This window comes from Cololabis saira, chromosome 15 (genome assembly GCF_033807715.1).
Source record: "Cololabis saira isolate AMF1-May2022 chromosome 15, fColSai1.1, whole genome shotgun sequence".
Classification (NCBI taxonomy): Eukaryota; Metazoa; Chordata; class Actinopteri; order Beloniformes; family Belonidae; genus Cololabis; species Cololabis saira.
In genome coordinates, this window is record NC_084601.1 from 38,976,262 (window position 1) to 38,993,076 (window position 16,815).

General features: G+C 36.3%; 1 protein-coding gene across 1 annotated transcript in view; it reads left to right on the top strand.

Annotated features, from left to right (window-relative positions):
* Nucleotides 1–258: 258 nt before the first annotated feature.
* Nucleotides 259–16,815, top strand: part of LOC133460925 (solute carrier family 2, facilitated glucose transporter member 1-like) — a 51,151-nt gene continuing 34,594 nt past the window's right edge. Inside the window, exons 1-2 of the mRNA XM_061741638.1 lie at nt 259–403; nt 1,078–1,222. The gene's annotated coding sequence lies outside the window, so the exon portion shown is untranslated. The remainder of the gene's footprint in view (nt 404–1,077; nt 1,223–16,815) is intronic.

Consider the following 16,815-nt stretch of genomic DNA (forward strand, 5'->3'; position numbering starts at 1 on the left):
TATATCAATTTAAAAGAGATCTCTTTGACTTTATTTGCGGGGATGATGATGCGGAGGAGTCATGGCTTTCTGCACGTAAAAGCGGAGGGAGGGTGTGTGTCGTTGGTAATACATGTTCTGTGTTGCAAAAAAAAAAAAAAGAAAATAAATAAATTAATAAATAAAAGCGGAGGAGGAGCCACCTCGCATCATCCCAGTGTTGCCCTGTCTCATAGGCCGAGTAACCCGAAATAAATAATGAAAACAAGTGTGTGCGGATACGTGCGGTGCCCCTCGCAGCCCCTCTAGGAGACGAATTATAGCAGAAAAAGGGAGGCAGTTCTGCAAATAAAAAAATAATAAAAAGACTGGCTGCTGCAGCTCGCGGAGGATTCATTGGGTGTCACCCGGTTTGTCTCGACAGGTGAGTACATTTATATTTATGGACCATTCTGTGCATGGATGTTGGACTCATTTCGATCGATACTTGACTACATAAATAGAGGTTAACGCTTATAATCGTGTCTATAAATATCTTTTAAACAGTAGCATCTTCCCAGCTCTGCCAGTTGCCGGTTTTGAGAAGGGAGAGGCAGGTGTTCTGCCATTTTTTGCTACCCTATCAAAAAATGGTACCTAATGGGGTTCTACCTTTTATAGAGCTACAATTTTACTGTGTTTTACTCCCTAAACCACTTTCTTTTCCCCCAAGTGGTCCTTGTCGCTTGCCAGGCTGGTATTGTAAATAAGAATGTGTTCTTAATGACCTGCCTGGTTAAATAAAGGGCAATGACTGAATTAATATCAAATAAAGCCATAAAATTGTTGTTTTTTTTCTCTTTATCGTATAATTTTTACAAAGTGTAATGCAATTCATGCCACGGGTGCTGTATTTTGAAGGATTAAATACTCAACATCCCATATTATCCATTTTACATCGTGCAAGAAATGATGCAAACTTTGAAAATCGACTGTGCGCATGCGCAGAACCACAAAGTAGCATTTCTCGGCAGGGAGCAGAAATCGGCAGAACACCCCGGCTCGGCCGTTTTTTAGTACCATGGACAGTGGCTCACGGGGTCTGTTCGTTTTCTACAGCTGTCTGCGCCGGAGGACGGGCGGGTCGTGAGGAGCGCGTCACCGCCACATGAAGCTCCGTCCTCTGCTCATCTCGTCCTGAAAATCAAACATCCTCCTTTCCGCTGTGGTCGAGCAGTTACTCCCCTAGAAGATGGAGGGGCAGGCAAGTGATTATTCACTTTCTCAGCTGGGTCTGTCGTGACACACATTCATAGGGATTGTAGCACCCTATACTGTCATAATCTCCTGAAAATGTAATAGAATTTGCACTTAACTCAATCGAAAATGTAATAAAATCCAATATTGTAATAACTTCACCAATAATGTAATAAAATATCCTGACTGATATTGTAATAACATTTTTACCGATAATGTAATACCTTATTACATTATTGGGAATTTATTACATTTTCAGGTGTGTCTTTTTTTTTCTCTGAAACTGATAATGTAATTACGACGGAGTATTAGGGCCAAACAAAAAAACAAAAAAAGGAAATTACGAGAATAAAGTCATAATGTAATGAGAATAAAGTCGTAAAATTACGAGAATAAAGTCATAATATTACGAGAATAAAGTCGTAAAATTACGAGAATAAAGTCATAATATTACGAGAATAAAGTCGTAATATATTATAAATATATAAATATAACTTCACAAGATGCTCAATATTCCTCATTTTAACACAGGGAGAAGAAACTCTTCCTGTTAGAGTTCTCATAAATTATATTCTCGTAATATTACGACTTTATTCTCGCAACATTACGACTTTATTCTCGTAATATTACGACTTTATTCTCATAATATTACGACTTTATTCTATTACGACTTTATTCTCGCAACATTACGACTTTATTCTCGTAATTTTACGACTTTATTCTCATTATATTATGACTTTATTCTCGTAATTTCCCATTTTTTTTTGTCTTAGTTTGGCCCTAATACTCCGTCGTATGTAATACTTGACAAATAATGTAATATATATATTCATTTTCAGTCCATAGTTCTACATTTTGTGTTTTAAGTATCTAAAAATGTTATATACGCTGGATTTGAAACACCAGAATGACTATTTGGTTAAATTGCAGACTTTGAGTACCATGTAATAAGGTATTACATTATCGGTAAAAATGTTATAACAATATCTGTTAGGATATTTTATTACATTTTTGGGCAAGTTATTACACTATTGGATTTTATTACATTTTTGATTGAGTTAAGTGCAAATTTTATTACATTTTCAGAAAATCATTACATTATAGGAAATTATTACATTATAGGGTGCTACAGGGATGTTTTGTTTTTTTTCTGTGCAAGTTTTAATGAAAACTAAATCATCAGTTTGGTAGATCCAACTTTGTATTGACATGTCAGGACTTCCTTGTTGTGTTATTTAAACCATAAAGCACGAGTAAGATCAGTGTTTAGGCAGAGATGTATGGGCAGTATGGATCCTTACAATCATATATGAGTCAGCCAGTCGTACATGACTCATGTGTGTGAGTCATTTATGAGGAGAAATTCATGTATGTCTGGAGGTTGTTAGTATGCCCTACTTTAACACCTACTATGGAGATTAGAAAGCAGAAAATAATGAAGAAAATAACGAAGAGATACATTCAATTTGAGTGTTATCGAGTGTCATTTAAATATATATATATATATATATATATATATATATATATATATATATATATATATATATATATATATATGTGTGTGTGTGTGTGTGTGTGTGTGTGTGTGTGTGTGTGTGTGTTCACGTGCATATAAACACAACTATATCGGAAAAATATCGGAAACCCATTATTGAGAGGAATGTGTCAAGAAGACGCGGCTAAAACAAGCAAGAAAGATAAATAACAGTGGATTGAAAGCTGTGAATTAATAAATACACAACTGATCTCAGGTAAATCCTTTCACACCAAGGACTTAGTTGGATCTTACACATGTGAAAAAAATAGTACAATTTTAATTTATGCAAGAAAAGTTTTCATAGTTTTACCTCCACATTTGTCCAAGTATAAAAAAATAGCAAAAATATGTTAGCAGATTTGATAAATGATACTGAGAAATGCAAATGTTCTGTGTTCTGGAGGGTTTCAGTATAAAATGTGCTCTGCGTTGTTGTTGTTGTATGTCTACGAAAAATAATGATGTGTATCCAGGTCTTGCAAACTCCTCAGTGCAAGACTTTATTATGGGGCTTCAACCTTTATCATAATCAACTGGTCAGATTTGATTTAAAGACTAGAGCTCAGTGTCACTAACATCACTGGCCCAGAGAGAAGTGCCAGCGCGGGTAAAGAGTTAACCCTGGTACCGTCTTTGGGTCAAAATGACCTCATTCTCCTGTTCCTTCTTTCCTCCTGCTCTCTCCTTCCTTCTCCCTTCCTCTTTTCTCCCTTCCTTCCTTCTTTACTCCTTTCCTTCTTTCTTTTCTCCCCTCGTACATTATTTCCTTGTTTTCTCCTTTCCTTCCTTCCTTTTTTCCCTTCCTTCTTTCCTTCCTTCCTTCTTTTCTCCCTCCCTTCCTTTTTTCCTCCCTTCCTTCCTTCCTTCCTTCCTTCCTTCCTTCCTTCCTTCCTTCCTTCCTTCCTTCCTTCCTTCCTTCCTTCCTTCCTCCCTTCTTTCCTTCCTTCCTTCCTTCCTTCCTTGCTTCCTTCCTTTCTTCCTTCTTTCTTCTTTTCTTCCTTCCTTCTTTTCTTTCTTCCTTCCTTCTTACCTTCCTTCCTTCCTTCTTTCCTCCCTTCTTTCCTTCCTTCCTTCTTTCTTCTTTTCTTCCTTCCTTCTTTCCTTCCTTCCTTCCTTCTTTCCTTCCTTCCTTCCTTCCTTCCTTCCTTCTTTCCTCCCTTCCTTCCTTCCTTTTTCCCTTCTTTCCTTCCTTTTTTCCTCCCTTCTTTCCTTCCTTCCTTATTTTCTTTCTTCCTTCTTTCTTCTTCCATTCCTTCCTTCTTTCCTTCCTTCCTTCCTTCCTTCTTTCTTCTTTCCTTCCTTCCTTCTTTTCTTTCTTCCTTCCTTCTTTCTTCTTTTCTTCCTTCCTTCTTTCCTTCCTTCTTTTCTTCCTTCCTTCCTTCCTTCCTTCCTTCCTTCCTTCCTTCCTTCCTTCCTTCCTTCCTTCTTCCCTTCCTCCTTCCTTGACCTGAAGACAGCACAAGGGTTAAGATACTGCATTTATTTTCAAAAGAAGACAGAGTGAATGTTTCCATAATGTTTTGGAAGAAATGTGTATTTGGTTGTTAACCCTTTACGGTATACATCATGATGCCAGTTAGAAAAAAAATGTTTGGGATGTTTTTTTGACATAAAATAGACCAAGTAACATAATCATTTAAAAAAAAATATCTTTTTAGTTCTCTTTTGTAAACATGGCCCTATGGCAACACTGTACGACAGTGGAAATGAATGAAAACAACAACGTTTGGTCTTATATATAGTCTAAACAGTCCCGAGTAGCATTAACGGTTGACAATGCAAATCATTTGAAATTTAAAAACAATTTTAAAGATATTTTCACCGACAGTGAAGTGTAACTGCACTTTCACCCTCACTGTCCTCATTCTGTGGCTCATATCTTCCTCACTCTCTCCTTCCTGGATGTCAAGCTGCTCGTTTCCTTGATCACTAAATCCTAATTCGTCCTCACTACCATCTACAGCAGGGGTCGGCAACCCAAAATGTTGAAAGAGCCATATTGGACCAAAAACACAAAAACAAATACGTCTGGAGCCGCAAAAACTGAAAAGTCTTGTATAAGCCTTAGAATGAAGGCAAATGGCGAAAGGCGAAATGTCGAGAAAAAAGTCAAAATGTCGAGAAAAAAGTTGAAATGTCGAGAAAAAAGTCAAAATGTTGAGATTAATGTTGAAGTACAATCTCGGGAAAAAAGTGGAAATGTTGAGAAAAAAATCTAAATGTTTAGAAAAAAGTCGAAATTTTGAGAAAAAAGTCGAAATTTTGAGAAATAAGTCGAAATTTCGAGAAAAAAGTTGAAATTTCGAGAAAAAAGTCAAAATGTCGAGATTAAAAAGGAAAACGAAAAAGGAAGAAAAAAAGAGGAAAAAAGAAAAAAAAGAAAAAAGAAGAAAAAAAAAGAAAAAAAAAGAAAAAAAATGAGAAAAAAAGGTCAAACATTTTTGAAAAATCTGCAGGAGCCACTAGGACGGTGCTAAAGAGCCGCATGCGGCTCTAGAGCCGCGGGTTGAAGACCCCTGATCTACAGGGAGGGCTAGTTTGGTTTTCTTCCGTAAAGAATTATGAAACATTGCATTCATTCTGTAAATTGAAGAAAAGAGTGTCAAATATACCGTATTTTCCACACTATAAGGCGCACCTTCAATGAATGACGTATTTTAAAACTTTTTCCATATATGAGGCGTAAATATATGGTAAAATACCGTACTATAGTGGCTGGGGTTGAGTTACGCATCTACCTGATGGAGCTGCGCTACAGGAAATGCTACAAAATCCTGCAGAAAATGCAAACAAAAAAAACAAGAAGAAAAGTACCGTATGTCAAATTTTATTAACAAAATAAAAACCAGCTTTGCTCCGTCTCGTCAAAGTCGCCATTATGTGAGTCAGCGACGCTGCTGTTGTCTTGAACGTCTGTGACGATTCCTGACGTTTTTAGCGCCATTACTTCGGCGACACCAACTACATTACCCACAATCCCCCTGACTACAGTAACTGAAATTACCGTAATGATCATATATAAGGCGCACTGCCGGTTTTTGAGAAAATTAAAGGCTTTTAGGTGCGCCTTAGTGTGCAGAAAATACGGTAAATAAAAGCAATGTGGAAAGGACTCACATATCAGTCCTTGGGAGGAGATCTGCAGGAAAGGGTGTCAAAATTACCTCCAGAAAGGCATGTGACAGGTTTAAACATTGCTATTGGTTCTCTTAGAATCACATCTCTCTGTCACTGCACTGCATCTTAAAAGTGGAGGTTCTGTGTGCGTGTGGGAGGAATTCCATGGGTCAAATGTTACCAAATGGCAACATTGTACCATAGAGGGTTAATAATGCAACACGATTTCTTTTACAACACAGTCCCAAACAGAGATGTCTCATGTAACGATGGGGGTGTGACGGCCTGATCCGATTCTGGCTCAAACATGTAGGGCTGGATTTCTGGGCTTGTCTTTGCTAAAACTTAAGTCATCTCTGTAAGTTTTTGTTCATTATTGCCTGGTTTGAAACTCTGTGTTCCAACTCTGACGTGATGGCAACCCTGAAAGTAAAGTTTGGCCTAATATGGCCCGTAGTTCGGTTTTCTTTGGCGGTGGGCGTGGCGGTCTAAACCTGCTAGGGCTGGGCGATATGGACCAAAAGTCATATCTCGATATTTTCTAGCTAAATGGCGATACTCGATATATATCGATATTTTTTCTGTGCCATAATTGGGGTTTCCCCCAAAGCATTATAGCATAGCATCTCTGTTAGCTTCATTTTTTTCTGAGGCAAACCCTTAAAAAAACAGTCAGTTTTAATACAAAGCCTCGTGCCAAATGTCACACAGGTACCTTTATTAACAGAGGTCTGCACAATATCAAAATGTATAAAACAAATGAAATAAAAATAAACTGCCTGCATATATAGAATAAAAATGCTTCTTGAATAAAATAAAACAAATATCCCTTTCCTGCATAACAATTAAATTAAAATACACTGCAATTAATACAATGTAGACAGTAACAGGCAGACTTTTCCACTGAGGTTGACAGTTGTGCAAATAACAAAACATTTGTGCAAATCTCAAATAAAACATTCAAGTCAATTTGTCACAAAATAAGCTATATCAAAATCATAAAAAAAAAATGTAAAAAAAAAAAAAAAAAATGTTTTTTTTTTTTTTTTTTTTTAAATCGATATAAACGATATTGTCTTGTACCATATCGTCTTTGAAAATATATCGATATATATTAAAATCTCGATATATCGCCCAGCCCTAAAACCTGACCACATATCCACCAGAAATGGTCCAGCTCTTCATTTACCTCATGAAATGTAACCGGTGAGGAAACAGAACGACATCCTTTACAGAGAATAACAGCTAGATTCAGCGTGAAACGTTGACTTTTTTTTATTTACGTGACTGACGCAGAAATGATCCAGTTAGAAATACACAGACCTAGAGAGCTCACTCCCGAGTATGTCCCATATTTATGTCCACTTGTGTGCACGTTCTGTCGTGTGTCATAAATATCTGCCGTGTGTCCCTGAAGGATTCCCTCTCCCGCTCTGACATCGTCCCTTAGGTCCCTCCCTCTTTGACGGTTCAGGCCAAATACTAATCAGCTGGCACCAGTTCTGTGTGTCACCCACGCACGGAAAGGATTTCATATCATCAAATTCTAATTGCTGAACGGGCTCAACATGCAGATTAATGAACCTCAGATAGACGGCCGAGTGAGTCTTTTGCCAGATATGGTTTGGGCTGATTCGATGCAGATGTAGGTCAGATGTGATTCTCTGTGTTTCCCAGCGTGTCTGTGCACACACGTGTCCACACCTGCATGCAGGCTGGCTGAAATTTACCTTATTAAAAGTAGCTGGAGGTAGGGCTGGGTGATATGGACCAAAAGTCATCAAGGTCAAGGTCAAGGTTTACTTTATTAATCTCCCACGGGAGAAATTGCTCTCGGAGTAGAGGCCACAATGCTGCAGTACAGACAGAGGGGTGTAACGATACACTAATCTCACGATACGGTACGATACACGATATTGAGGTCACGATACGATACGATACGATATTATAGCAGTATTTTTTTAACAACCTTGAATGAGGAACATATGACTGGAAAAAATTGTCTTTTATTTGAAAGACACAAAATACAAAATAATGCTGTGCGTTTGCCCTATTGTTACAGTTTTTAATGCTTTATAACTGTTTAAGTTTTAAAGAGAAAGCCAGGCCAACCATTTTACACAAACTGAACTAAAAGTAAATGTCAGGTTTGCATTAAGCATCTTCAGTTTCATACAAGTACAAATATTTTGCCACAAACTGAATAGTTTCTCTCATGTATGATTTTACTTTTTTCTTTTCCAGAAATGTAACAACTAAATTTAAATAAATAAAAGTAAATAAATACATACAATTTTACATCATAAAACAGATTGATTCATGCTCACCTTATAAGTGTAAGAGGAGATTTATTTTTGTTAAGAAGGTTATTTTGGTAATTCAGGGTTCATTATTTTATAAATATATTCTTTATATTCTGATGTAAATCAGGGACTATAATGACACTAGTCAGTTTATCTGTAGTGATTAGTCTGTTTTAGATTGGGCGGAGTGATACGCCACAGTACGGCACTAGGTGCTGTGTTGATGTTCTAAAATCCTACACTGTTGAGGGACATTAAAGTACACTGGAACTCAGCAGAAGTTGCCCGCATGTTTATCCTACTCACGACCCCAAAAATTTAATAAGGTAAGGCTTAACTCTACACCAGCCTTACATAAGTAAAAGTTCAGAGCTCAAAACGGGACTAGTTTCTTCTGAGCGGAGTAAGATTTTGGTCCGCGGGTCGCGGCCGTGGTCGGATGCGCGTTACTAGTCAACACAATATATTAATATTAATAACCCAATATCGCGATACACTTTGTCACCTCCACGACACGTATCGTGATGTTTTTGTATCGCGAAATTTCGTGGCACGATATATTGTTACACCCCTAAGACAGACACAGACGGCACATTAACAACATCAACAACACCATCAACATTAGCATTAACATATCTCAATATTTTCTAGCTGAATGGCGATATTTTTCTGTGCCATAATTGGGGTTTCCCCCAAAGCATTATAGCATAGCATCTCTGTTAGCTTAATTTTTTTCTGAGGCAAACCCTTAAAAAAACAGTCAGTTTTAATACAAAGCCTCGTGCCAAATGTCACACAGGTACATTTATTAACAGAGGTCTGCACAATATCAACATGTATTTAAATGAAATAAAAATAAACTGCCTGCATATATAGAATAAAAATGCTTCTTGAATAAAATAAAACAAATATCCCTTTCCTGCATAACAATTAAATTAAAATACACTGTGCAATTAATACAATGTAGACAGTAACAGGCAGACTTTTCCACTGAGGTTGATAGTTGTGCAAATAACAAAACATTTGTGCAAATCTCAAATAAAACATGTAAACAGATATTGCATCTCTTTGAGCAAATCTCAAATAATTACAAGTCAACTACTGTACATTTGCATGAGTTCTGCTCTCTGGTTACTTTCAGCTAGTGTCAATAAGGGGTGTAACAATATATCGTGCCACGAAATTTCGCGATACAAAAACGTCACGATACGTGTCGTGGAGGTGACAAACTGTATTGCGATATTATGTTATTAATATTAATCTATTGTGTTGACTAGAAACGCGCATCCGACCGCGCCTCGACCCACGGACCAAAATCTTCCTCCGCTCAGAAGAAACTAGTACCTTTTTGCGGTCCCGATCACGGGACTCTAGCAGGGTTTTGAGCTCTGAACTTTTAAGGCTGGTGTAGAGTTAAGCCTTACCTTATTAAATTAAACCTTTTTCAGGTCGTGAGTAGGATAAACACGGGGACAACTTCTGCTGAGTTCCAGTGTACTTTAATGTCCCTCAACAGTGTAGGATTTTAGAACATCAACACAGCACCTAGTGCTGTATCACTCCGCCCAATCTAAAACAGACTAATCACTACAGATAAACTGACTAGTGTCATTATAGTCCCTGATTTACATCAGAATATAAAGAATATATTTATAAAATAATCAACCCTGAATTACCAAAATAACCTTCTTAACAAAAATAAATCTCCTCTTACACTTATAAGGTGAGCATGAATCAATCTGTTTTATGATGTAAAATTGTATGTATTTATTTACTTTTATTTATTTATTTAATTTTAGTTGTTAAACTTCTGGAAAAGAAAAAAGTCAAGTCATACATGAGAGAAACTATTCAGTTTGTGGCAAAATATTTGTACTTGTATGAAACTGAAGATCATAATGCAAACCTGACATTTACTTTTAGTTCAGTTTGTGGAAAATGGTTGGCCTGGCTTTCTCTTTAAAACTTAAACAGTTATAAAGCATTACAAACTGTAACAATAGGGCAAATGCACAGTATTGTTTTGTATTTTGTGTCTTTCAAATAAAAGACCATTTTTTCCAGTCATATGTTCCTCATTCAAGGTTGTTAAAAAAATACTGCCATAATATCGTATCGTATCGTTATCGTGACCTCAGTATCGTGTATCGTACCGTATCGTGAGATTAGTGTATCGTTACACCCCTAGTGTCAATACAACTCTGAGCTGTTGCTGCGGACATTAATGAAGGGGAAGCAACAGGGAGAGACGTGATGGGAGGAAAGACAGAGCTTCGAGCTCCAGGCAAACAAACAGTCATTTGGTTTTAAAAGCAGTCAGATGAAGAACTAAGTAATGTGAGTGGAGTTTAAAAAGGACATGATTCGTCAACGTTGAGCTGCTGTTTTGAACCTTTTTCACTTAATAAAATATTAATCGTCAATTAGTGACACAGCTGAAAAGCCGTGTGAGTGCAGGTTGGATTTTCCAGGAAGCAAAATCCGTCATCATGGGACTTGTTGCCATGGTAACTCAGCATCTGTTCAGCAATATTACCAGCTGCAACAAGCTACTACGGTGACACAGTAACACGGGGGTTGAGGGTTATTGATTTTATTTGTAGACCATAGTATTCTGCAAATTATGTTTAAAGCTCATAAAAAAACTTTACCAATCAACATTCAGAAAAGATTTGAAAAAAGAAAAAGCAAGTATAACTTAAAAGGAACAGAGATTTTTATAAAAGCAAGATGCAGGACAAAATTGATGGAACGTTGTGTTTTTGTGAAAGGAATCAATTTATGGAACAATCTGAACAAAGAAAACAAAGAATCCAAATCAAACATTACATTCAAAAGAACAATTAAAGCCTGTATGTTAAGGAAATATAACGAAAAATGTTGAGTTTGATTGACATACCCGTAGGCGGTGGTAATTTTATTTAATGTTATTTTAATTTTATTTTAGTTGTTTTTATTCACTTAGTTGTTTTTTATTTTGTTTTTTTTTTTAATTATTATTAATTTATGTTATTTGTGAAAGGGGCAGATTAGATAAGATTCTTCTTCTTTCTGCTCTCTTTTCATTCATAAGTTAGGAACATTTGTATTTGTGTTTGTATTAAATTGTTTTGTTTTTTGAATGAAATAAAGAATAAAATGAAATGAAATGAAAATTTGCACCTTAAAATCTTACTTTTTTCTGTCCTGGTTTTGAAACAAAATAAGAAAAAAGGGCTCCCTGTTTTCGCTGCAGTGTGATGCTGAATCCAGCTGGATGAAACTGTTTGAAATGAAGGTCATTTCACCAAAATACTGAACTTCTTTGGATGAAATGTTTTGGTTTCCAAAAAAAGTCAAAAGGTGTTGAAAAATGGCCAGCATGGATATTTGCGTCCTACAGAGTCCGCATTGATTTCTGTCTGAGAGATTTTGGATGCCGTCATGTGACTGAAAAGTTCTACTGAGTCACTGTGACTTGACAAAAACACGACGAGGGAGAGAGAACGGAGACGGGGAATCTGTGTGTATCTGTGTCTGAAATGATCGACCGACGTTCACTTTGCTCTTCTGCTTTCATCTGTGCATCCATCAATTTGCTATAATGTGCACTGAGATAGATAATGAGGGTTTGAATTCACTATTGATCACATGAAGCTGCATGTGACAGAGGACACGCTTATACACGATCATACAAGATTTATATTAGATGTGCTTGACTATAAAGACCTTGTTGACGAAGATAGTTTGGTGTTATTTCTTGATTTTTATAAGGCTTTTGACACCGTTGAACATTGTTTTCTGTTAGAAGCATTACACTTTATAGGTTTTGGTCAAAAATGTTGTAATATTATTAAGATGTTTTATACGCAGAGCTGGGTAGAGGAGCCAAAAATTGTACTCAAGTAAAAGTACTGTTACTTCAGAATAATATGACTCAAGTAGAAGTAAAAAGTAGTCATCCAAATAATTACTTGAGTAAAAGTAAAAAAGTACTTGGTGAAAAAACTACTCAAATACTGAGTAACTGTTGAGTAACGTCTGATTTATTTTTTTACAACCATTAAAACAGACAAAAGTACAAAATAATCATATTCAGGCAAATTAAATCAATAAAATAGTAAAATAAATTGAAATTTAAAAATTTTAAATAGCTTAAATTAAAATAATCTTAAAGTAAATTCAAGTACTTTAATAAAAAATAAAATAAATAAAATAATAACAGAATAAATAAATTAAGCACAAGTAGCACAAAATTTCAAGCCTTTGTACTTTTCTTTTTTAACCAGGCAGAACTAGAACAAACATGAACTCATAGAAACTCTGTGTGTGTTTGAGTCTGTGTAAATGTGACAAAACATGCAAAAACAAACATTTTTCCCAAAGAATCACCCAGTGACGTCATGAGATTGACGCGTACGTGGATAATAGGGATAAAAGAAAAGTAACAGCTCAACGTAGCCTAATGTAGCGGAGGAAGAGGAACAGTTTCTTCTTCACAAATCTACTCAAGTAAAAGTAAAAAGTATAGTGATTCAAAACTACTCCTAAAAGTACAACATTTCCCAAAACTTACTCAAGTAAATGTAACGGAGTAAATGTTACTCGTTACTACCCACCTCTGTTTATACGGACATATATAGTTCTGTTTCCTCGAACCCTGGGATGACCTTGAGGTTCAAAATGCTATGTGGCATTCGACAAGGCTGCCCAATCTCCCCCAAATTGTTCATTTTGACCACGCATCTTTTAACATAGCTCATTAAGAATAACCCTGAAATAGAAGGTATTACTATCTGCAGAAAGGAATTTAAAATAAGTCAGTTTGCAGATGACACAGCCATCTTCTTGAAAAATAAATATATGGTTGAGAAGGCTCTTAATAATATATATATATATATATATATATATATATATATATATATATATATATATATATATATATATATCTTTTCTAAAGCTTCAGGGTTATCCTTAAATATAAAAAAATGTGAATTACTTCCCATTAGGAATAGGCGATATTTTACCGTTCACGATAAACCGTCAAAAAAATTCCTCACGATAAGAATTTGTCATCTCACGATAAAAACGATAAATTCCCGTTGATGATGTTTTTGTGTAAAGATGATTTATGGTTCTGTGTTAAATCCACGCACAATGTTCGTGAAGGAAGGAAGGAAGGAAGGAAGGAAGGAAGGGAGGAAGAAAGAAAGAAAGAAAGAAAGAAAGAAAGAAAGAAAGAAAGAAAGAAAGAAAGAAAGAAAGAAAGAAAGAAAGAAAGAAAGAAAGAAAGAAAGAAAGAAAGAAAGAAAGAAAGAAAGAAAGAAAGAAAGATAAATTCCCGTTGATGACGTTTTTGTGTAACAAACATGGCAGATCCGAGAGCGAGATAGATTGAATTGGTATTTTTTTTATCGTCATTTTTATCGTTATCGGGATAAATGCCAGAAATGATCGTGATAAATTTTTTAGTCCATACCGCCCATCCCTACTTCCCATTCATACGTGCACTGATTCCAGTATTGCTTCAATCAAAGTTTCATCTGAAGTTAAATACCTTGGAATATTTACATCTAAAAATATTACCAGAAGAGAGGATGTTAATATAGCTAACCGCTTGACGGACATGAAAAGATCTCTAGGCTTTCAATGAAATTCTGACTTTTGTCAGGTCAAAAGACTTAATAATTTAGATCTGAATTGTATAATCATGTGTGGTAATATTTCGAGGATCAGCAACAGGTGTGATCAGTTTGGTCACCACCTGCATCCAGATTCTCACTGGTCTGATACTGTGACATAAAGAGAAACAATCACATATTCAGCACACAAGTCTTTATATCTGGTCTCCATTCAGACACTGAGCTACACAGCAAGTGGAAACACATCTTTGTCCATCTATATCAGGGGTCGGCAACCCGCGGCTCTGGAGCCGCATGCGGCTCTTTAGCGCCGCCCTAGTGGCTCCTGGAGCTTTTTCAAAAATGTTTGAAAAAAAAAAAAAAGTCCTTTTTTCCTTCTTTTTCTTTTTTTTCTCTTTTTTCTCCTTTTTTCTCTTTTCTTTCTTCTTTTTTTTCTTTTTTTCCTTTTTCCTTTTTTGATCTTGACTTGACATGACATTTCTCCACATTTCGACTTTTTTCTCAAAATTTTGACTTTTTTCTCGACATTTCGACTTTTTTTTCAAGATTGTACTTCAACATTAATCTTGACATTTCAACCTTTTTCTGGACATTTCGACTTTTTTCTCGAGATTGTACTTCAAAATTAATCTCGACATTTCAACTTTTTTCTCAAAATTTAGATTTTTTTCTCGACATTTCGACTTTTTTCACAAAATTTTCACTTTTTCCTCAACATTTCGACTTTTTTCTCGACATTTCAGACTTTTTTCTCAAGATTGTACTTCAACATTAATCTTGACACTTCGACTTTTTTCTCGAAATTTTTACTTTTTTCTCAAATTGCATAATGAAAAAAAAAAATCTTCCCCCAGTTATAACTAATATAGAAACATGCAGCATGTGTCTTCATTCTAAGGCTTATACAAGACTTTTCATTTTTTGCGGCTCCAGACATATTTGTTTTTTGTGTTTTTGGTCCAATATGGCTCTTTCAACATTTTGGGTTGCCGACCCCTGATCTATATGAAGACACACCCAACGCTTTCAGCCTGTGTATATTCACAGGATAATTGATCGCTCTTAAAAGTCACCTCAATCCGTAGGGAACCAGCCGCTTAGCAACAGAAGGAAGGAAGAAAAACTGTTAAAAAGGGACATGCTACTCACCTCAACAGGATAAAACAATGGTCTAAGAATACTCTATTGGAAAAAGACTGAGTAAATATAAAGGGCAGGGGGAGATAAGTCAAGGCAAACAGAGTGAGACGGCTGATCGATACATGATTTATGACGTACCAACCTTCAGCCTCCTTCTCCGTCAACACAGTTTCACCAAGATTGATCTGTGTCCTCTCGCCCGCCCTGAAGGCTGTTGAAGCAATTATATCACAATCTCTATCATGACATTCCCCCAGTACCGAAACACGCTGCCAGGGTTTGACATTTCCCCCAGTTTGTGTTTCAGTTCTGCCCCACCTGTTTCCAATCTGCCCTGATTGTCTGCACCTGTGTCTCGTTATCCCCTGTGTATATTTGCGGTGCGTCCGAAATCCCATACTAAACAGTATACTAAAAAGTGTACTTAATTTTGTTCGTTCGTTCGTTCATTTTTATTTATTTATTTCGAACATGTATATAAAAAAAAGAAAAAAAGATAAGAGAAACAAATGCAGGTGGGCATTCCGCCACATAAAGAAAAAAAAAACACATCAAAAAACATATTTCAGTTACATGTTCGAAAAGGAGTGGGAGGAAGTATAAACTTATTTAATCCCACCCCCTTTCCACGACTAAACATAAATTATATGCCTGTATTTACGTTTTATACTGTACACTAATTTGTATAAATAAATAAATATATATCATTTTTACAAAAATAACCTGTTTAATACCAAATGTGAGCTCTATCATCATAAGTTTGGCACACTTTTGAGTAAATATCAGTAGTGTGCATTAATTCAGACGTACTATTCAGAGCGCACACGTCACTTCCTGCCATTGGGAGGAAGTGACGTGTCACAGACTCACAGCAGCAGTAGCAGCTGTTACCATGGTAACAGCAGCAGTAGCAGCGCACCGCTCCGCTCTTTCCCGTTTATCCTGGCCGAAAAAAGATGACATTATATAATATTATTATATACGGATATTATAATATTAATATTATATAATAATATTATTATACTTAATATTATACCTATGACATATACGTATCACTTAGCAACCAAACACCGCTGCATTGCATTGTGGGAAGTTTCTGCTCAGCTAGTGTCCATCAATCCACACTAAAAATTTCTCTGGAATGAGATGGATAGCGTATACTATTGAGTACGTATTAATGTTTCGGATGCACTAAAAAATCTTGCAGACTCATTTTGCATACTCATTAGGGTGGAAGTAGGGAATTTCGGACGCAGCCCTAGTCTTGTCTTTCCCCTTCTCTCTGCTGGTCCGTACTGTTTCTTCCCTCCGTGAGTCTTGTCAAGATTTTTGCTCCTGTTGTTAACCCTGCTCAGCAGCACTTTTGGTTTGGTTTCCTGAATAAATCCTGTTTTTGGTGAACTCCTGCCTCCTGCTCTCCTGCGTTTGGGTCCTCAACAAACCGCAATCGTGACACACGCCTGTTAGACTATTCGATTCGATTCTTGCTTATTTAGATGTCGCTCTGTGATAGACTGGAAAACTATCCAAAGTGTACCATTTACCCCCAAAAAACTGGGACAGACTCCAGCAGACCCATGTGACCCTGAAGAGGAGAGATAATGTATGACTTGATGGATTTACTACTAACCTGGAATGACTGCCAGGACCTTCATTCAACCATCATTCAATTAAGTTGCAAAATCCAGCATTTTCAATGACTGACAGTTGCTGGGGATTGACAGGGAAGTCCACTGATTTTCCTGTTGTTGCTGTGGCTTTCTGGCTTTTCTTTGGGAAATTGCTTTCTTTTTTTGAAAAGCAAACTCCAGTTTACTATTGTGGTACATCCAGCTTGACCTTTGACGTAATAAACTCCACATGACGGCTTCTTAAATGCTTA